This window comes from Perca fluviatilis, chromosome 5, assembly GCF_010015445.1.
Source record: "Perca fluviatilis chromosome 5, GENO_Pfluv_1.0, whole genome shotgun sequence".
NCBI lineage: Eukaryota > Metazoa > Chordata > Actinopteri > Perciformes > Percidae > Perca > Perca fluviatilis.
Window position 1 is genome coordinate 20,928,103 of NC_053116.1, and position 19,957 is coordinate 20,948,059.

The window sequence follows — 19,957 nt, forward strand, 5'->3', positions numbered from 1 at the left end:
ATATCTGCTAGCATGGCTGTAGATCTTTCGTCTTGTTCGTAAATGAGGCAACATATGACCAGTTTATGGGGTAAAGGAGATACTAGAATTCTGAGAAGAAGCGCTTTACTATTCTGTGGTGGTAGTACAGATACAGTACAGATTGAAAAATTGTCAAACCAGCCGTGCAATGTAACATTTATGAATCTAGCTACGCTAGGTCACTCACCTACAGTACATTTCCTTTGTGTCACCAGTGCCCACTGAATTAAAAACTAATTAAATAATATAAAAGGGGTGTGGACTGGTGGGCCATCTACTCTTTTCTAAAGATGTTAAATGTTGGATCTTTGACTCTAGTAAAGTGAAATACAATAAAGATCGCTGGGGCTATGTCCAATACTGCCTTTGAGCTGCCTTCTATACGTTTTGTTCAATTCTACCCCCTCTGTTGATTTTGAAATGTGACTTACTCATGTGTTATTGTGTCTAGGGGTCGACTGATTATCAGCCTGCCCGTTTTTGCCCGTTTAACAATCAGAGAAAACAGTGTTGTTCCGGAAGAAAAATCCCATTTATTTTCTCCATAAGGATTTTTGATTGGCCATAATGTCCAAGCCATCCCAGGTAGACTTACCACGAGCTATGAGCTTTTGAAACAAAGGTTTATGCCCCTGTAGAAGCATATCAACCTTGTTTTAAGAAAAACATGTTTTACAGTGCCTTGCGAAAGTATTCGGCCCCCTTGAACGTTTCGACCTTTTGCCACATTTCAGGCCTCAAACATAAAGATATAAAACTGTAATTTTTTGTGAAGAATCAACAACAAGTGGGTCCCAATTATGAAGTGGAACGAAATTCATTGGCTATTTCAAACTTTTTTAACAAATAAAAAACTGAAAAAGGTGGGGTTCAAAATTATTCAGGCCCCTTTACTTTCAGTGCAGCAAACTCTCTCCAGAAGTTCAGTGAGGATCTCTGAATGATCCAATGTTGACCTAAATGACTAATGATGATAAATAGAATCCAGCTGTGTGTAATCAAGTCTCCGTATAAATGCACCTGCTCTGTGATAGTCTCAGAGGTCCGTGTAAAGCGCAGAGAGCATCATGAAGAACAAGGAAGACACCAGGCAGGTCTCGAAGATACTGTTGTGGAGAAGTTTAAAGCCGGATTTGGATACAAAAAGATTTCCCAAGCTTTAAACATCCCAAGGAGCACTGCGCAAGCGATAATATTGAAATGGAAGGAGTATCAGACCACTACAAATCACGAAGACCGGCCGTCCCTCTAAACTTTCAGCTCATACAATGAGAAGACTGATCAGAGATGCAGCCAAGAGGCCCATGATCACTCTGGATGAACTGCAGAGATCTACAGCTGAGGTGGGATACTCTGTCCATAGGACAACAATCAGTCGTTATACTGCACAAATCTGGCCTTTATGGAAGAGTGGCAAGAAGAAAGCCATTTCTTAAAGATATCCATAAAAGTGTCGTTTAAAGTTTGCCAAAAGCCACCGGGGGGACACACCAAACATGTGGAAGAAGGTGCTGTGGTCAGATGAAACCAAAATTGAACTTTTTGGCAACAATGCAAAACGTTATGTTTGGCGTAAAAGCAACACAGCTCATCACCCTGAACACACCATCCCCACTGTCAAACATGGTGGTGGCAGCATCATGGTTTGGGCCTGCTTTTCTTCAGCAGGGACAGGGAAGATGGTTAAAATTGATGGGAAGATGGATGGAGCCAAATAAAGGACCATTCTGGAAGAAAACCTGATGGAGTCTGCAAAAGACCTGAGACTGGGACGGAGATTTGTCTTCCAACAAGACAGTGATCCAAAACATAAAGCAAAATCTACAATGGAATGGTTCACAAATAAACATATCCAGGTTTTAGAATGGCCAAGTCAAAGTCCAGACCTGAATCCAATCGAGAATCTGTGGAAAGAACTGAAAACTGCTGTTCACAAACGCTCTTCATCCAACCTCACTGAGCTCGAGCTGTTTTGCAAGGAGGAATGGGCAAAAATTTCAGTCTCTCGATGTGCAAAACTGATAGAGACATACCCCAAGCGACTTACAGCTGTAATCGCAGCAAAAGGTGGCGCTACAAAGTATTAACTTAAGGGGGCTGAATAATTTTGCACGCCCAATATTTCAGTTTTTTTATTTGTTTAAAAGGTTTGAAATATCCAATAAATTTCGTTCCACTTCATGATTGTGTCCCACTTGTTGTTGTTTCTTCACAAAAAAATACAGTTTTATATCTTTATGTTTGAGGCCTGAAATGTGGCAAAAGGTCGAAAAGTTCAAGGGGGCCGAATACTTTCGCAAGGCACTGTATTTGTGCTATCATGGAGAAGTACTACACTACCCACATTCCTAGGCGTAACAGCGACGTTTCTGATCGGTGGAGCTTGCCGTTACTATGGAAATGTTTACCGCATCCGCGAACCCGCAAACGGTTATAGTGAGCTGCTACCATTGAGATCTATGATCGTTTCTGTATACACTTGTACCTTTTCCTTTTGCGCTGAATCAAATGTTTTATGGTCACTGTTCACCTCACAGCTGGTTGGCTTAGTTCCAGGCTTAAAACTCTTTATATAAGCATTTAATAAAATGTCAATGGAGCCATTGAATGGTGAAAATCACTTCCAGAACCAGAGACATTCAAAAAGTGGGCGGTCACTGTTGAGCTCTATACACTTCTGTTATACACATAACCTGAGACAATGTCAGAGTCGTATTTAAACAAGACTATGGGTTTATGGCCATGCTAGTGGCTCTGTGAGGTTGCACTTAGGAAAGTGGTGCTTTGAGCTACTATTGTGAGCATTTTAAGATGCTCAGAATCATAATGCTAGAATGCTGATGTTGAGCACGTATAACGTTAAAGCATGTTCACAATCTTAGTTAAGCCTATTACCGCACTAACATTTACTAACGGCACTAAACAAGATGTTTTTACAGAATGTGCAGACGAGCTATGATGACAGAATACGGATAACGTACAGCTGATGCTGATGGAAAATGTCTGGAAATGTTTTGCAGGTAGTTAGTCATAAACCAAAGTACAGTATTGACCCAATGATAGTGATAGAAGATAAGTTAAGGGATCATCAAAGTGATAACAATTTACCCTGAGGGAGACATAACGGTCTATAAAAAATGTCATGGCAAACCCATCTAATAACTTTTGTGATATTTCAATCAAAACCACAAATGAACCCAAGTGAACCTCATTGGATTAAAAGTCAGGGAATCACCAAACACATTAGGATTAATTTTCTGCACATGATGGATATCTGTACCACATTTCATGGCAATCCAACAGCTGTCAAGACATCTCACTAAAAAGCCTATAATGTCAAGGTGATGATGATGCTAAACGTAAAGCCAGGGGATCACCAAATTCAGTAGGCTTCATCCTCTGGGGACCTTAAATTTCACAGCAATCCATTGGGTAGTTGTTGACATACTTCAGTCTGGACCAATCGACAGACAGAGTCACAGTCTAATAGAGTTCTAATGCAGGAAACTTATTATGCAGCTGACTGTTTTTGATGGGAGTGAGTCTAGAGCAGGGGCGTCAAACTCAATTTCCCTAAGGGCCACACTGGAAAAAGAGAATCGCACCAAGGGCCAGACATGTATAGTTTATTGACATGCTTTTATTTCATCGAAAAAGTAAAATATCTTTGACTCAGTTATTGCATGTCTCATATAGTCTTCTCACGTACAGTTTGGTCCACATAAAGCCCTGAAAAAGTGAGCAAAAAAGTTCCAAAGCCATCCTAGAATTTAGCAAATCGAGCAAAACAATGATTACATTTTCTAAGTAGCCACCCAGCCGACTCACAACAAGCTCTTTCACAGCCTGAATATGCAAACTCTCTGCTTCTGTGGGAATTTCTGAGTCTCAAAGTCTGCAAATTTGCCAAATTCTGCTTTGAGTGTCGCGTAATTGCAAGTTGAAAAACAGTTTCCCATGTTTTTGGTTTGGCGCACAACTAGGCGGGCCAAAATTTATTGTGAACCTAAGTTGATATGCGGGCCGGATCAGAATGCGCGAGGGGCCGGATTTGGCCCGCGGGCCTTTAGTTTGACACATTGGGATATTGTTATATAGTAATATGACATAAGTGTTGTCTTTTCCTGGTTTTAAAGGCTGCATTACAGTTATGCCATTTTCTGAACTTACCAGACTGTTGTAACTGTTCTATTATTTGCCATTACCCACTTAGTCATTATATCCACATTACTGATGATTATTTATCAAAAATCTCATTGTGTGAATATGTTGTGAAAGCACCAATAGTAAACACTACAATATCGTTGCGGTATCGATAGAGGTATTTGGTCAAAAATATCGTGATATTTGATTTTGTCGATACTGCCCAGCCCTAGCCTGACCCAGTAGCCGGTTAAACAGCTATTTTATTTATGACAATTGAATTGAATATTATATGGAGGTGTCCGCTACATCACAGCTACAGCTATTGAATCTGAAGCCTTTTATTCTCATTGTGAAAAAAGTGCCGATCCAATCTTTCTGAGGTGTAGACTATTGCAGGGTGGAGAGCAACAGACACTTGTAAGCTGTGCTTTAGAGCCAGTCTTTCTACGAGATCCTCACAAACACACAAATGCACCAACAGACCATCACATCACCATATGGGCAAGATAACAGTAGTGTCATTCTATCAAATGCATCTATACATCCAAGCAAAACTTAATTATATAGAAACAAAACAAGACATGACAGGTTTTCTCAACAAATACAGGCTGTAGGAACCACACAACAGCTCGCACACACACACAAAGCAAGGCGGCTATAAATGCAAGAGGACACAACCCAGCTGCAATGAAAAGCATAAATCAAGAAGAATGATTTAAATGCTTTGATTGGTTTACACTACAGATAAACAGACATACTGAGGTAAAGATGGAGAGAAATAGATATAGATGGATTGATTAAACTTCCCATTTTAAGGCTAGTGTGCTAAATGTACTGGCTAGGCTGCAATTTATTTAAAAGAAATCCCAACTACCTCCCAATTCTGAAACACAACACTGCTAAATATCTTACACTTTTGAGCTTACAGTATATTGCCTACTGGCTGCTTTTCCCTTAAGTTCTGTGAATATCTACCGAGGAGCAGGATATCTTCTATTTTATTGCAGTAATTGGGCAAATGTGAAGAGATGGACTTGTACCTGGAAAAATCTCCTAGTAGCATAATGTTTGACTGACACGTACATGGAGTATAACATGGAATATGTGTTTTAGTATGTGTTCCCATTTCAAATTAGGTGTAACAAAAACTATTATACAAAGCTTAGGCTCCAGTTTTTGGCTATATTTTGAGTATTTATAGATATTTCATGAGCCATAGCTTTTCACAGTTTTTTCATCACATCGTAACTCAAAAATAAAGGTCTTCTTTACTAGACCTTTTACAATCAATAAACTGTTTTTTTAATCTTGTTTAACAGTCACTTACTGTCAGTTTTTGTATAAAGAACTCGGGCTATAAATTTAGGAATGAAATTTACTCCGATCCCTTGTTTTAACTTTCAGTGGGAGGTTGTCTGTTTATTTATGATTGGATTTGGCACGGGTCCTTAAAATCGTCTACAACTGCAAAAGCTGTGACTCTGACTCACTTTCTGTGGTGCATCACTCTTGACTGCCACTGCGGTACCTCTAGAGAGTTAACCACTAACGGTCATTTGACAAGGTCTTTAATTCCCTCCATCTAAGCAGTTTTCCCTCTACTTCACTGTTTTCCATGTCTGCATAAGCACACACCCATGTCTGGAGCCTTAATATGTCCCTGTGAATAATTACACGAGTATATGCATATACCATTGTCATAAAATCCTAGCAAAAGGGAAAAAAGTATTATTTTTAATCAGACCACAAAACCCTTTGCTTTGCATCAAAGAAAGGTGAAGTATAGTGTGGCTTTGGGGACTTATTTGGTCAAGTGGGTGGAACTGCACAACAGAAAAGGATTTATCTTTTCTCATCCACTTCTGACCAAATAAGAGGAAATATGCCCCAGCACAACATGGCTCCACCAAGGCCTTTCCTGCCTTCAACGATTTTTCCATATTAATTATTCAGAAATGTTGCCTGTCTTTTTTCTTTTTTTTTGACACCTGTGAAGGAGTTTAACCTCACGTTCCATTACGGCAACGATGCATACTACGTAATAAGACTTCATATGTTTCCAGTTACATACGCTGATGTCACTCTTTTCACTAGTGCCTTTCAACTCTACAGTATGTCTCCACCACTACTACCAAGCATTTCAGAGCAACATGGAAGCCATTAGGTAGCCTCTAATCAAATAGCCAGAAAGCCTTCGTCACTATTTATTTCTAGCTTTACATCGCAAGGTATATTGCAAACTGTCACAATGCATACAAGTTTCCACCACAACTCTTAAGTACATTTTACATGAGTCATTAACCTCTATGGGAATAGTAGAGCATTGTGGGTCACATTATCATATACATAATTTAAAGCTACTGTGAAAATGTATTAGTAGTTCCATCCGTTCAGATGGATTTAATTGAAACAATAACCTTGAGGAAATATTTATCTCTCTGCAGCTGTTGGTGTTTTGTGTGTGTCAGAGATTCTGCTTGTCTTAATCATTTTTCCTCATGTCAAGCTTTGCTTAGGTACTGACATCTGGGCATTTATAGCACTGGCAAGTAATGGCTGCTGGCTGAGGTTTAGCATACTTCAAGCTATACCTTAGAGGGCTAAGCAGGGGTTTGTTCAAACGGACAGATAGTCCAGCTTTAATTTGAGCTAAATCCTGAGACAAGCCAGAGGTTCCTCAGTTTGGGGTTGAGCTGGCTGAGGCAACAACAATATATTTATTGTGCACCGGTAATTTGTTTTAGCAGATTTCTTTTACTGTCAAAATAGTCAAAGTGTGCAATGTCCTTGTGGTCAGAAAAAGACTGTGTGGATTCAGACATATACAAATCAGATATGTATGTGTATCTTTGTCAACTGACATGGCAAAAAAATACGGTTTGACACATTTGACTGACAAATTATTTGTGGATACAATAAAAGAAATCCTGTAGAATATAGTGCAATTAAAAACAATATACATCTAATGAATACTGCTGATCTAAGATGATACTAAGACTATATCAGATATTTGTTGATTTAACCAATTTATTAAATGTGTTGCATTGGCTTGCATTATATTCTAAGGTGTACCTAATGTTTCTGGAAAATAATATACAAAGAAAAAGAAATTGAGGGTGGGGGCACAAAATTGTAAATTTACAGTTGAATCAACACCTCTGACAGTCAAAACAAAAACTACAAGTTACACAGGTAGATTTTATTTACACTCCATTTGCATTACATTGTAGGAGTGTTGCTTTTATTGTGTCCAGCTTCTGAATTCCACCCCATTGAGGAAATAAATACTAAAATGTTAAACAGAATTTTTTTTTTTGACAAGACCATAATTGTAACAAAGATGTTGGGTATAAAATCGCTCTTAATGAAATGAAAAGTCATACACATCCTCCCTACTCTTTTTCTCATTGTGGTGTCAATCACTGTGCCATCCCCACAAGTGTTTAATATAACAATAAATATGTTTATTGCAAGACATAATATTTGACTGTAAATATGTCTTGGCCAACACACAAATACATGGGTATGCCAGTTGAGCACCATATGCAACTAATTATGAACTCTTTTTTGTGTTTTAACAAGAAAGTGAGGGAGGAGAGGAGAGATAAAGAGGGAGACAACGTTTTACTAAGTAGTAACTTGCAATGTCTCACTGGTGCATTCATACACACAAAAATATATCTATAAAGTAAAAAAACTGAATAAAGAACAGTGTAGTCCTACACTTGTGTAACTGTTATCAAGCAGCTTGGCATGCAAGAAAGATGTTGCAACAAACAAAAGCTAACCAACACTTATTTTATATGCAAATACTTTCAGATTTAATACAGATTTACCCTGACGATGTTCCAAATCTCACTCCACCTCAATGAGAACACTTTGTTCTTGTGTTTAATCACTGGTACTGGCAGGGAGAGTCGGCTGTGGCCAAACATTTCAGGGAATGCATCCGTTAAGGATAAAGACACACTAGCTCTATACTACTACTTTATATGTTTCCTTGCAATAACTAACTAGTCAAACATTATTAATATTACAAACTCAATTTTGAGACTTATTTGGTGGCTGATTGAGTTGTCCTTGGTCTTAAGAAACAAAAGACTTAAGGGTGAGCAATAAATCAATGCAGACCTTGTTTCCCCTGGGCTATTCAGCCACTTGGGGTGTAAAACTCTCAAAGGCAGTGAACACTTGAAAGTCTGGAGCTACGGACAGTTTCTGCCCAGCAATTATCCTGTCTGCGTGCCTCCTAAACACTGCATACCAGATATGTTTGGGCCTCTTCAGCAACAGTCCCAGTTATGGAGACACAGATGCTAATGACACCATATTTTCAGAGCTGCTGAGACAGAGGGCCTCTGGCCATCACTTCTAAAACACATGCCACACAGCCTGCACCACCCACCCCACACAGACCTGTTATTGATGACCATTGACAGCTCTCCTCTTCACTTGACTCAGGGTGGCCGCCATAGGCCACAAAGCAGTAAATACAACTTGTCAAGGTAACGCAACTTACTCATAACTGCTTATCAGTTACCTAAACTTGTCTTGTTAGTGAGGATAGATATCCTATAAAAATGTGTTCATATATTGACATATTTTCTGTCTAGGTGCCGTCTAAGACTTTGTGTTTCCTTTTTGGGCTGTTGCTCAGTAAGGAGCAGACTGACAAGCACCTGTCACGTGGATTGATGAGTCCAGCTGGTGAGCAAGAGGTGGGCTAAGAGACACAGGAGCAGGACACATTAAATCTGATGGCCAAGACGAGAGGGGTGTGGTTGAGGGCCGAGCAGAAGGTTTGAAGGTGATAGAAAGATGAGGTAAGATAGAGGGGTAGAAGAGAGGGAGGGTGGATCATTGAGAGAGAAGGTGACAGGAAGTGACTCTACCTTGGATACCTTCAAGGTGACTCAGTATGACAGAACATTCCCGAGGGTTTACTGCAAAGAGGGATAGTCAGGCGGGAGAGAGAGAGAGAGAGAGAGAGAGAGAGAGAGATTTCAAGGTGCAAAAGCTCTTTGCAGATGTCCAAATACGCAGTAAATCACTCTGAGGACCTAAAGGTGCTCAAATGCTTTTTGACTGAATCTGTCTCCCAGCCCAGCGGCTCAGGAATGACTAAAACATTAACAGGAGTCTTCTGGGTAGCAGCAGCAGCCCACCCATCCCCCCACTAGTGCCTGCACAATCCCAGGGCTGTGCAAACATAAGGCCAATCCAAAATGGCCTCCATTCAGATGTTGTCCAAATGCACGTTTTGTTTGAAACCAAGGGAATGCTCGACTAGAAGATAGGCTTGTACACAAACTATCTATTTAGCCGTGTGTCCCCATTCTCATGAGTCATAAAGTTGCCCCTGGCATTTGAGTAGAGAAGTCTGTGTGTCAAGTTACAGTTGTTCTTTTTAACACGGTTGCTTGAAGAAAAAAAAGGTTTATGACTTCTTCTATGGAGGGCTAAGGAAACAGAAGGGACATAGGGCTTAAAAACAAGTTTAAACCTAGGATATAATTGCCTTAACAGCACAATAACAGATAGACCTGCACAGCGTGCTATGCAACCATACTTCTGCAATCACCATACTTATCTGCAAACACCCGCTGAGCAAAAGCTGCAAACCTTTAATCACACCGACAATCAAAGTGCTGAGATGCAGGAAACAAATTACTTGTGAATGAAAACAAACAGCAACATTTAATTTTAATGTTTTATGTTCTATTATAAACATATAAAGAAGCATTACAACAAATATAAATAATAATAAAAATTGAAGGCTGCATCCAAAACTTCATCATTAGTGGCCTGGAATCATTACTTGGTTTTACTTTCTTTGGTTTAGAATAAAAAGGAGAAAAAACAAAACCATTTGGTGAATGTTCAGTAAGAAGTTTAATGCAGCACCATTATTCAAATGTGCAATAACATTTATGTATCTATTTCTTATTGCTCATAAATGGGCCGAGTAGTGAAATGAGTAGTAGTGAAATGAATGAAATTCTTTTAACAGTTTTATGGGTACAAAATTACAACTCCACATTTTGAATTCATTGAACTGTAACTGGCAAGCTTACTTTGGAGAGTGAATAAATGTTCTTTTTATGTACGCTGTTTAAACTTTTTGAATGCTTTTAACGTCTTAACATTGCTTTTTTCCCCCAGACATTGTCCTATAGATAAGATCATTTTCACTCCATTCCTCATTTTGAATTCCTCAATTTCAATCCTTTGACCTCTAAATGTAAAATGACTGACATGATTTAATGCTAATGAAGAGAACATTAATAGGGGATATAAACTAGAGTGCTTATAATTACAGCAGAGCTTCACAAAACTATATCCCAGCTCAAATAATTAAAATAGTAGTAATAATCTCAACAATGATTCATACATTACACAGATATGCTTAATTAGCAACTTGCTTTAAAGATCTTCTGATAGAAGGACAGAAACAATATTGACACAAAGGAAGAAATGGAGATCTGCAGAGGCAGGACTGTCTGTGGCTCTCTGTTGCCTTCATGTGTGTGCTCGACTGCCCCCTGGCAGATGCAGCTGTCACTGCACTAACATTTTACCAGAAAAGGAAAACCACTCCCTACAACAGAAAACCCAAGAAAAATGGTCCTGCGTCTAACAAATTTGCCATATACCCTCTAATTTATGCCATCTGCATTGTTGGGGGCTTAATGTCAGTAAGAGGCACTGCAAATGTCTGAGGAGCCAGGAATTATGCAAGGAAGCACATCATCTGAACCTCCCAGAGGTTTATCACTTCTTTTAAGTATTTAAACACACAGGTGAAAAGAAAGAACTTCTGAATACCAACATGGGATATAGAATGATATTCAGAGCTTTGCAAAAGTATACACCCTGAAGTGAAGGCCAGGTTTTGGTAGCCTCTTTCAAAAATTGCAAATTACACCGCTGAGAGATATTCTGGCAATGTTTAAAAGCCAAAAATAATAATAGCTGGTGAGCAGTCACACAATATGCATGGAGAATCATTTCAATATGAGCAAGGGACTACTGTGTATCAAATGTACATGGGGGGAAAAAACATGCCAGCTTTAGCCTTAAAGCAGCACCAAAAAAAATCAATAAGTAACAATTAAGGTGTAAAAAAAAAAAAGATAAGATAAGGAATGATGAGGCACACATGATGGACTAAATGTATAACAAAACCTAAAATGCACAGGAATCCAGCACTGCTCACAAAGTTAATGCCTAGTTTTTAAACAATGCCACTGAGAGGGTAGAAAACACAGTTGGGACAGTATATCTTTGTGACAGTCCATTTTACATGAAGCCTGCATGTTCACTGGTACACTAGCTATAATGCAGTAAGGTTAGATTAGATCTGTTGTTAAACTACCCTCTGTCACAAACACATGCTGTGTGACTGAACTGCAGAGTAGCCCACCAAAACTGATGTGGGAATGGATACTGCATCACAGTACCTCAGTCTAACTAAGGGTGGCAGCACAGCCCCTGTCACAAGACTTGGCTAACTGGGATCACTGCCAGAGAGCATCTTTAATGTCTCCATCTAAACCACCAGTACCACAGAGAACCACGCTGACCAGTAACTTTGGTGAATGAAGCCAGCATTGTGGCAGTTCTAGATGAACATTACTATTTCATAAATTCATCAGAACTAGAACTATTAGCTCTATACACTCAATCAATAGTCCACTCTATCTTTGCCGATTATAAGTAAGAAACATGGCGTTGACACTTTTCACTCCTTAAGGACTGCTTTGTGCTCCATAACACCTTCCCCTGATAAATGGACACAGGGCAGAATATACTAGAGGGGCCACTGCAGATGAACGTGCATCACTGCATCCATTTCGCAGTGCTTAAAGTCTGCTCCGTGCAGGATGACATCACTCAACCAAGACCACTGGAGCAGAACCAGAGCCTGTAAGGCTATTCAAATTAATTAACAAATGACCTTAGATTAAAAGGGGAGTCACAGATCAGACAATGAAGGCATTTATCAATTCAATAGGCAAGTGTACTCTCACATGATAGCGTTATATCATTTCTCTGTGCTATAAGCCCACACTCTGTTACACTGACGTGAATATACATACACTGTATTATACAGAAGTTAAAACAAAAAACAGCTATAGGGTGTTGAGCATAATTTACTTTTGCCTCTCAACTGTTTCAATGAATCTGCCCTGTATTAAAATGCCTTTGGATATAAAAGCATCACCGGTTGTTTTTCTATTTGGGGAGGAAATTCCACAATAAAGAAGCAACCAGGAATCATGTCACAGTGCTGTCTGATAAAGTGTGAAATAAGCGTTAGGCCAGATGGTTTTTTTCTTTTATTTCAAGTACAGACTATATCTGAACCATCTCAGAGAGACAAGTCAATCTCAAGGTTCGCTAATACAGTCCCATGGACAGGGGATAAATCCCTGGTAGGCAACAAAAAGCAGATCAATAAAGAAAGCATGTAAACAAACCACAGTGGAAATGAAGTTGAGATGGATGGAGAGTGGGGTAGTAACGGTGACCAGCATGGCCAGGGACTGAAAGAAGAATAAAAGGGCAGAAAGCCAGGGGGACCGTCAGGGTGAGGAGCAGTGGAAGATGCGTAGCCATGAAAGATAGAAAGGAACAGAGAAAGAGGGAGCTCGTGAGGGAGATGGGGGAAGCGAGAAAATGAGGAAGAGAGAAAAACGGTAGTGTAGAAGTGATTTATGCTAGTTGTATAATTTTCTACACTGCTGCCCCCTCTTCCCCTACGGCCCTCCTTTCCTCCTCAATATCCAACCCTCCCACCAGGGTGTGCTCCTCCTCAGTGTCACACCAAGGAACAGTCCCTGGCCACCCCAGCCAGTGATTAAGATTCTGCCGTGATGCGACTGCAGCACTTCGCAAATGGAAGACTGGACATAATTTCCCTAAAATGCTGTTTTTTATCACCTATTTCCCCTTCATCAGCTTGCCGCACACGATTGATAGCTGATGGCACCTCTGACAACTTAACGTTTTTATGGCTAGATTTATGGGCTATCTGCTCCTCTCCTTTTACAGCTCAAACTCTGTAAAAATGCTTATTTCTCAGATAAGGAAAGGGAGGGTGTGTGTCTATGTGTATGGAATGGTATTACACCCAGCTAAATGTATGTATGAGAGAGAAGGACCCACCTCACTGCATTGCAGTCCAGATCAGTGCTAATTATAACGACTGAAATTACCTCTGCATAAAACCATGGATTAAATAATACTTCCCACTACTTGGATAGCATGCAACCCAACTCTCAGCAGCAAACATTTGCCATCATCCTCCTTTAAGGGAATAGTAAACACTTAAAACGGACAGTCATACAATATGTGTATTATTTTGGAGACTCTTAAGTCACAGATATAGGCATATCAAGGCAAAATTGTATGTATTTTTTTTTTTAACCATAGACCAGACACATGATAGTGTAAGGGATCGACAATAAAACAGCCTGACGAAAGACACAAGCCCCGTTAGCATGTATATGCATGCTGGTTGATTGTGAGGAAAAAATGGTAAATATATAGTATGAGAGTGCATTATCACTCTCAGGTTGTTTAGTAAATTGCAGTGACACTAAGTTAGGTGAGCTTTGATGGCAGTGAACACCTGGGTGAAAACTACCTTGTTGAGTATGTGTGCATGTGTGTCTGCGCATGTTGATGCAAGTAAGAGGTTTTCAGTGTACTGGGGTACTGCTGGACTTACTGGGCTGCAGTGGAAGTGTGGCAACTGCAGGTTTTCCCTCCCTCTCTGGTCAGATTTACAGCCAGTACGGGCTCCCAGTTAGCCTTCTCCTCTCCTACACTGATGAGCCTGGCAGATCCCAGACAGACGCCCCAGGGGACTGGAGTGTGACAGGGTATGGGGGAGGGGAGCGAAGGGAGGGAGGGAGAGAGAAAGAGAGAGACGTGAAGAGTAGGGAGGAGAGAGAAGGAGAGCAAGAGAGAACCATTCTGATGAGATCAGTGATTCATATACACCCAGGAGGACACACCCTGGAATGGGGTAATACCACACATGTTTTAACTGGGCTGGCCCATAATTCATTAGGGTTACCAAGACTACAAGAAGCACCTTAGGGGAGAGGTCTCAGAAATCATCTCTGCATGTTGTTGGGGAGGGGGGATTGAATTAATATTCCATGTTACAGTGTGCTGGTCTCTTAGTGGAGAAGACCAATCTGTTGAGTAAAGAAAACGAGCACATTTGAAGCCTGCATATTTCCACATCATGTTGCTCTGAATTTCCCTACACTCTTTTTTGTATCTGCATGGGTGTCAGTGGATGTTTTATGACAAAACATATGTAACTGGAAATGTGGAAATATGTAACTGGAAAAAGTGCAGCTCTAATGTGCTTAAATATAGCCATCCTCCTATTGCAATAAACCCAGTATGGTGCTAACTTCTTCCAGAATAAACCATTGTGCCTTATGCTTCATTAGGAGATAAACACAGTAATTACTGTGCACTGTATGAGAAAGCAGGCTGGTCCTCATTTACAACAAGAAGTGAATTACATACCATCATCTTTGTTTATAAAAGGTCTACTAATAAAGCTGCCTTAGTATATCACATCTTTTCTAAAATGTAAAGCTACCAGACCAGATGTCAGAACTAGCTAACTCTAGATACTGCACAGATAAATGTTGAATTGGAAAAGACTGCCTTCAAATTAGAGCTGGGCAATATATCGATATCGTGATATGAGACTAGATATCGTCTTAGAGATTGGATATCATAATATGGCATTACCGTAAAGTGATGTCATTTTCTGAACCTACCAGACTGTTGTAACTGTTCTATTATTTGCCTTTACCCACGTAGTCATTATATCCACATTACTGATGATTATTCAAAATATCTCATTGGGTAAATATTTTGTGAAAGTACCAATAGTCAACACTACAATATCTTTGCGGTATCGATGTCGAGGTATTTGGTCAAAAATATCGTGATATTTGATTTTCTCCATATCGCCCAGCCCTACTTCAAATAATATCAAAGGATTTAAAAACTAAATGTCACATCCCACTGTGGGATTTTAAACTTTGTTTCTGATGCGGTTGTTGTGCGTCTTCTCTCTTTGCTTGTTTTTTCTGCTGCACTTAGGTCTTTCTTGCAATAAAAATCTTGATCCCACAGACATTACCTGACAAAATAAAAGTTATAGGTCTGCCACACCCACGTTCATGAGTAGATTATAGTGATGTAGTGTACTCATGAGTAAAACTTTGTAGTTCTTCACCTAAATTGTGAGTGTGTCCAAGACATTGTACTTCAATAACACCCACTGGAGACCTTTTCCCATGAAGCCCGAAATGGCCCTCAGCTCAGCCCTGACCTTAATTACTCTGATTATTCCCCATGATTGCCATTGCTTTCTGTCTTGAGCTTTATAGGGTCGCAATGAACAGGTATGGTTTAATTGTGGCTTTGGAAAGCGAACACAGCTCATGTTGTTTCAATTTAATTTGGGGCATAATGCATCATGCTTTGGCTGACTGAGTCAGATTCCTCATTTTCATTTACCGAAAGCAAGACAGGATTATGTACACGAGGCCAGAGGATGATGTGAACGAGGATATTACAACTTTACTCTGCACCTGGGAGGTCCTGTATGACTATACTGCACTGAGGTTTGTCATCACCTGGTTTCCTAACACAGCACCAGTCTGTTGACAGCATACTGTGAAATTCTGGACATATGTGAAGTACTGAAACAATTTCAGAACAACCAGGTAACAACATGACCTCAGTGCAGTAAAAAACTGTTCATCATCTAAATACAATTTAATAGAAGCCTATTAATCACATAATGTAAAGTATGGTCTCTTCTAAAAGGCCACAAACTGAGTTATTCTTTGAAAAATGGTCTCTTTCTGATTAAGCAATCACATAGGAAGCATACGCTGCCCAGTTTTCATAAATCACTTCAAACATACATGGCATTTGATTAGAACCCATTAGCAATGAGCAACAGTGTGTGTATGATGTGCATGTGGGGAGGGAGGCCTGTGCATGTGTCTCAACATTTTCCATGGTCGGCTCTTTAGGATGTTCCTCATTAGTGTGAATATTAATGCGACCAGAAAGGGGGGGAAGAGGGGAAGAAAAATGTAAAAGGAATTTGGAAGAGCTTTTTAAAGGGGCCATTTCATCAGAATCGTTATTTTTTTGCGGTTCTCTGAAGGCTCGTAACCGGCGGTCTATGAAGAGAGACATGCCGCAGCGGGGCTTAATTTAAAACCAGAAAGGTCACTGCGCTAAGAAAGGTCCTCAGCTCAGCCAAAAATATAAAATATGGAGGAGAAAGAGAAAGGGGGAGGAGGAGTGGGCCAAGAAAGAAAGCAGAATGAAAGGAGATCAGAGGATGCCGACTGGGAAGGGGGGGGGACCCAGGCAGGAGGAAATACATACAAGTAATTTGGAAAGACTGTTATGGAAGAGAGTACAAAAATGGAAAAATACGGCAGAAAGAGGGAAACTGAGAGAGGATAATGAACTGAGTTGGAATTGAACTGGAACAGGCCTAGCATCAAACAGATGCAAGAGGTTTTTTGTTTACTTTAATGGTGTTTTTGCAAGTAATTTGTTATAATGGCCAACAATTTCAAGGAAAAACACTGCATCCATACACAGTGAAGGATTGCCAATCTGTCCGACAATCTGTGTTGGCAGAAACACAACCCTCCCCAAGCCTTTGCTGAATTAGGCTCCCTGTGCTTGGTACTGGACCAGAGTACTAATGGTCAGATGGGAAATTAGCATTGCCATATGCAACTCAGCACAAAATAGGTACAACTTTGAAAACAACATTTCTCCCTAGATCAGTCTGCTTATATAAATTGATGATGATATAACTTGATTTGGCTGAGAAATGCATGCCATTGTGTTAGACTTGGCCTTGTTAACAATAGTAAAGTGTTCTGCAATGAAGTTGCCCTCCTCCCCCCTCCCCCCAACTCCACCTTACGTTCCACAAACTAACATCCCTGTCTTCAATCACTTGTTTATCTATCAGCTCACTTTAATTGTCCGCTGGGTTTTTGACTGCACGACATTACATAAAAGCACACAGGAGCCTCATGGCAGCAGCACGACAGCCTCTGATGTAAAGCCTCACGCTTTGCACAGATAAGACAGGTTCAATTTTAATGTTTCTAGCACACCGAGACGCACCAGGCTCACTTGTAAAACAGAATGCCCCCTTTGCTTGTAAACGCAGCAGCCCAAGAGGAGGCAAGAGATGGGGGTTGGGCCGGCTGAGGTGGGACTGAATTAATAAGGAAGAGAGGAATTCCACTTGTCCAACTCCTGCAATCCATCCAGAGGATCAATTTCTTCTCTCAAATTCCCAATCCATTCCCCATCTCTTTTAAAAACTAATACCCAATTCCAATCACAGCAGCAGTAAAGCATATCTTGTAAAAGGTCATAGTGTGACCTCTGAGTTTTCTAAATTGGATGTTCGTTGGCCCACTTTCCTTTGAAATACTGCGCAGCCTGAAATAAAAACTGCCCTGTACACAATCACACCACCAGCGGGACCTGCATCCAGCCCATCAGTAGGTGTTCATTTTGATGTGAAGTGTCACAGCACAGAGTTTAACAAGATATTGGTTGTCTGTGTTGAGGGGAAACAGGACCAGAACTCAAACCTAAACTGGAGCGTGGGGACCCAGGGGTGATTTTGGGATAGGTATATCTGTGTGTGCTTGCCATAGACAACATGCAGACATATAGTCGAGCATCTCTCCTGCAGCCAGCCAAGGGAACTGATCAGATGGACGATCAAACACTAATCATTCCCTCACGGCCCGTTCCGAGTAAAGCTGTCATTAATTTTGTGGAATTACATCAAATCTGAGACATTCTTTATGTGGCCCACGGCCTGTAGACAGTTATACGACAGGGACTGCTGCGCTAAGCAGATGGGGCAGCTTGGCCGTGCATACTAAATACCACCGTCCCCCATTTCTCCATCTCCATCTCCGCCCTCCCAACACTCTGCCCTCCTTCCAGGCACTCTGCTCCCTCTTTCTTTGTTTTCTACCCTTCTAATGCCTATCCTTGACTATATCACATAGCCCTCACGGATGTCATGACTCACCCCCCACAGTGATAGGCACTATTTAACTCAAAAATACAGATTGCTTTAAATATACTATATCCTTGATAGAAGAAAAAAAATATTTCTAAACGCTCTTTCACACACAAGACACATCCTGCGTTAATTTAGTATGATTAGAAAATAAATAGTTTACATACATAAATCTTGAATGTTTGTCTATTGGATGTTGACAACTTTAACAGTTTACTTGCCTACACACAACAGAAGGTCATAATCCCATTTGAGGTTTCCTTGGCAACTGATTACTGCTGAAGGCAAGTTACAATTTATGACTAGTGACACATACCTGCCATTCCCTTTGAATCAGACATGTGGTAAGCTATATTCAGACAGAGCACCTCAGGTAATAAAACTGCAGTAGCACTCAGGGGCTATACCATTTTCTTATATTGAGAGGCATTCCAAGCCAGGCTGCTAGAAATCAGCAGACGTCAGGGATTAAATTTGTGTGGAATAGTTCTGCATCAGATAAATAAACAGCATGCAGAGGCTTTTGTGCCAGAGCAGTTGATAGACAGGTGTTTTTCCATCTAATTCTTAATATTTGTCCAGTTCACACTTCCCCAAAAGTAAAAAACTATACATTCATATGTTGTGTCTGTCTGTGTGTGTGTGTGTGTGTGTGTGTGTGTGTAGCCTATTTGTACATGTGTGTGCATGTGTGTGCAGGTGGGGGGTTATGACAGACAGAGGAGCCATAACAGCAGACAGCCAGGTCAAGATCAAGCAGTTTCATGGACAATCCACTTTCAGTCTAGTCTCTATTAGGGTGAAACCTCACATTCCTACCGCACAGCCATCTTCACACAACAGTGAGTCTTCAAAGTCAACTGAGGTCTGCCTTGATATATATATATATATATATATATATATATATATATATATATATATAAAAAACGTACCACAAAACACCAAACAATTAGCAAAACACGTACAAAGCCAGCCAATAATAAATAATTGATTTATATAGAGGTATTTTATATTCATGCATGTCTTTTTTTTTTTTACTGGTTAATTGATATCATGATTTAAAAAAAAAAAAAAAAAACAGAAGCAAGACACCAACAATCTTGTGGAACGTACAGTTGCTACAAAATCAAATTAAGAACATTTGTTATATTTTCTTTTCCTAACATCCTAGCCTAAAACACACATGTAAGCTAGTCATTGCAGTACAACATATTTAATTATCGTACTGCATAGAGAGCCACTACTTCCAGCACCACTTTGCTCACACAGGCTCAGCACACTATTAATCCACTTAAACACAATTTATAGGGTCTCAACATCGACTGTCCGTCGACATAAAATTACATGAAGCGTCCTTATAGTGTCTTCAACAGACTAAATTAGCCAAACTGGACTTACTAATTGAGGAGGAGTAAAGTACTGTGTGACTGGATTGACTCATCAATGGAGCAGAGATAAATAAGCAGGTTATGGGAAGAACATCAAATAACTATAATAATATAGGATGAGCATTATTTAAGCAGCAGTTACTGAGGCATGATCCCCTTAAATACTTAAATTTACACTTATATGATGTAGGTTTCTGCTTTTTTGTAGTCCCAGGCAGCCAACTGATCGTCCTTAGTGTACTGCAATGATATTGAAGTGATTTTTTTTTCC

The 19,957-nt window shown here is 40.1% G+C and overlaps 1 protein-coding gene across 8 annotated transcripts in view; it reads right to left on the reverse strand.

The window, feature by feature from the left end:
* Window positions 1–19,957, reverse strand: part of LOC120558386 (homeobox protein Hox-C10a-like) — a 132,348-nt gene that overhangs the window by 107,932 nt on the left and 4,459 nt on the right. For 4 of the 8 annotated variants that reach the window (XR_005639106.1, XR_005639104.1, XR_005639110.1 and 1 more), the window contains exon 3: window positions 13,901–14,039. The exons of the other annotated variants lie outside the window; for them this stretch is intronic. The gene's annotated coding sequence lies outside the window, so the exon portion shown is untranslated. The remainder of the gene's footprint in view (window positions 1–13,900; window positions 14,040–19,957) is intronic. 8 annotated transcript variants of the gene reach the window in all.